Consider the following 3750-nt stretch of genomic DNA (forward strand, 5'->3'; position numbering starts at 1 on the left):
AGGCGTTCCCTGCAATCCGATAATGTATACACACCTTTATTCAGCTTAAATAACAACTGGTATTTTAAAATCCATGCCTTTCCACATTTTGGTGTTAAAATGATCTTTCATTTATGTTGCTCTTTAAAAAGCATAAAATATAAAACATTACCAATCATACTTGTATACTCATTATTTTTCTCACTTCATACATGCACAAACACATACACACACAGCAAAAATATATACATCTAAAGAATTCAAACTCTAAATAATATATATGAGGGGCATGCAAAGTTACATCAGACAATCTGAAATTTAAATCTAACTTTGTTGGTTAGATAATCTTGAGCATAAAATAATGATATTATATAATATAAATTTATTTATTTATTTATGCCTTCCGTCACGTTTTGCCAATAGAAAGGCTGGAGTTTGAAAAGAAAATGGTAAATATGCAGAAAAAAAATGTAACAGTTGCTTTATTTTTACGAAATGAAGCCAGTCGTTGGGTCTGAGTGAAGGACAAATGTGTAAAAGGTATCATGTTCTTGCCTCTGGGTGTGAAATACCTCAGGAAGGCAAAGTTGAATCAGAACTGTTAAAATTCCATGGCAATTACAAACACTATCTTTCCACTGTTTCATATGAAACAATAATCAGACTTCCAGGACTAGGTTTCTTAGGTTAGTCTTCATTGCAACATAGTATACTGCAGATGAAAAATGCATTTTGCAGCACAATCAAAATGATGTTGTTTTTCAAAATGCTTTTGGAGGCAGGCTTTGTCACAGAAAACAAGAGCATAAACTCTTGTGCCAGATCTCAGTCGAAAATGAACAGGATTCATTCTTCCGGTATTTATAGTATTTGTTTTCCTTATATTCCTATATACCCAGGTCCTTGTTGGCGTCTGATGAGGCATCTGAATTTCTGCAATGGAGCTATTGTAGTGATTTCATTATTTTAATGCAGTATTTGGCTTTGCTTTGGTAAATCAAAAATAAAAGTAGAATAAAGAAAGAAGGTCTAGGAGTTGATTTTGAGTTTTTGTGAAAACAACACATAGTTTAGAGATAGAAAGCTCAAGATGTTAGGGACTTGGGCATGACATTTTAACATTAGGCTCAGTGTTCTCATACGTTAAATTAGGGAAATCGTATCTCCTTCCGACTGATTGTTTGGAGGTTTGAATGAGACAATATATGAAAAGAGATTAGTACAGGCACTGGCGGATAGAAAAAAATCAATAACTGGCTATTGTTACTTCATGCTGTCATTAAAAATGATATTAATATTTTTCCACTTCTCTTTATTAAAAAGACATACCGTGTTTCCCCCAAAATAAGACCTAGCTGGACATTCAGCTCTAATGTGTCTCTTGGAGCAAAAATTAATATAAGACCCCATCTTATATTACATTATATTATATTATATAAGACCCGGTCTTATATTAGAGTAAAATAAGACCGGGTCTTATATTAATTTTTGCTCTAAAAGACGCATGAGAGCTGATAGTCCGGCTAGGTCTTATTTTTAGGGAAACACGGTAATATTTCTAGGATTTATCATTGTAGCTAAAATTGATCACTAGAGACAGTGCTAAAGGGTATTGCTTACAGGTACTACAATCAGGGTGGTGAAGCAACTACACATCATGCTTCGGGAGAAAGAGCTGATGGGCCTAAGAGTGAAGTCTGGACATGGATGTGATTAATATGAACAAAGACTTAAAAGTCCTCATGTGGAAGAGAGACAAGATTTCAACTCTGTGATTCCACATGTCAGAATGCGAAGCTACAGGGACAGAGTAGAATATCAGTTCTGTGTAAAAAGATAGCTTTACTAAAGCAGTTGTCTAGTAATGCAATTACCCAAGGAGCAAAGTCAGTCTTTCCTTTGTGCATTTCACACAGGTCTACAGTAACTTTGACCCTGGGAGAATGGGTCCATTACAAAAACCAGTCGATGTGGAAAGAGGTGAAGCAGTATTTGTTTTCTCCCCATCAGCATACTCTCTTGAGGTCTACAGCAAGGGAGAGAATAAAAGAATTTTTGTTTGTTTTTTTATGTACAATTTCTTGCCTGGTAGGTGTCAAGAACAATCATTCTACACCTCAGAAGGTTTGGCTATTCATTCAGTCTTTAACCACCATGTGTTCTGTGTCCCAGGCTTATCCTTGGGTACATAAAGGTGCGTCAGACATGGGATTTTCTGCTGAGTACCGTCTGGAGGGAGCAAAGGAATTGTAAACCCATAATTGCAACACAGTGAAAAGTTAAGAGAGGTATGTACAAAGTGCCATGTAATCTGAAAAACAAAAACAGCTACTCATGCTGGCACCTGGAATGAATTCAGGAGAGACACGAAAGAGAAGGAGTTCTCAGTACAGTACACTAAATAATGCAGAGGTTTCCTAGCATGGTAAAAGTGGCAGGCATTGGGCAATGGATTAAGTACAACTACAGAAATGGGAGAAAGAACTGGAGTGTCGATGAGCAGCAGGTAACTTGGTAAATGAAGCAGAGGCTGTAGGGATAAATAGTGGGAGATTACCCTACAGAGCAAGGCTGGGTCCACCCCAGGAAAGGCCTTCAAAGGCCAAACAGCGTGGATTGAGCCACATGCTTTGAGAACCTGACATTTTACTCTGAAAGTGTGGAGGTAGGTTGAGGGGGTCAAGAGAGAATTTGTGGCATGTTGAAATAGTATAGAGAATAGGTGATGAGGTGGTAGCCATGAAAGCAGGATGAGGAACCCATAGGAGGTGAGAGTCCTGAATACTCTGTTTGAAAAAAGGTAATATCCATTCCAAGTTTCATTGAGGGGAAATGGACTTAGAGTGAGAGGAAAGAGCGCAAGCTATTTTCACATATTATTTAATAAACATTTATTCTGTTTTCTTTGCTCCCTCATTTAAATGATGAATGCAAAAGCCTCTTTTGAGTACGTGATTTAAAGTTGCATGTCATTTTGATCCTTTATCATGCCTAATTTAACCCCTTCTATTAGATTCATTAAACCATTTTAATCTTTAAAGGATATATATTTTTACTCTCTCTCTGACCCTTCTTAATTGGCTGTTAAAAAGTATCTTTCTTGAGTGTCAATAATAAACTACAACAATTCAATTAGCAAAATATATTTAAAAACAGAAACTTGGACCGTTTTCAAAGCAACCCCCGCTGTACATAATTTCTACCAGGAATTAGCAACTGATGTGCTGACATAGGAAATGCATATTTACTTTTGTAGCGCCCAAAATGCACTGTTACCATGGTAACCCATGTAGTGCCAATGCTACAAAGAGATAGAAGTTCTTGGTGGTTATAATGAAAAAAAAAAAAAAAAGGAAGAAACAAAGAAAAACCAATGGAGATTACTATAAATGTAAAGCCGTTTTTATGTACCACCATGAAAAAAGCTGCAACTTATCTAGGAAAGGAAGACCACTATCAAAGAAATCCTTCATTTCAGCACAGGGCTCCTAATTGTCCCTTTATCGGAGAAATATTGCGAAGAACCCTACTGGTTGTCTGTCAAATTGCTTGAATTGTCCCATTAATGTTCACTTTATGCTCCACGAGGGAAGAGACTTTGAATCTCTTGTTTGACATTGTAGAGCCACCATCTGATATACCCATCGTACTCGAGAATTAAAAAAAAAAAAAAAGTGAAATGAGTAAATGAATGAAAGCAAGTTTAAGGCAGTGCCTAGGAAACGAGTTAAAGGAGACTGACTCTCTGTTAGAGTAAAAATTGCAAGACTT

The sequence above is a fragment of the Rhinolophus hipposideros genome, assembly GCF_964194185.1.
Source record: "Rhinolophus hipposideros genome assembly, chromosome: 21".
NCBI lineage: Eukaryota > Metazoa > Chordata > Mammalia > Chiroptera > Rhinolophidae > Rhinolophus > Rhinolophus hipposideros.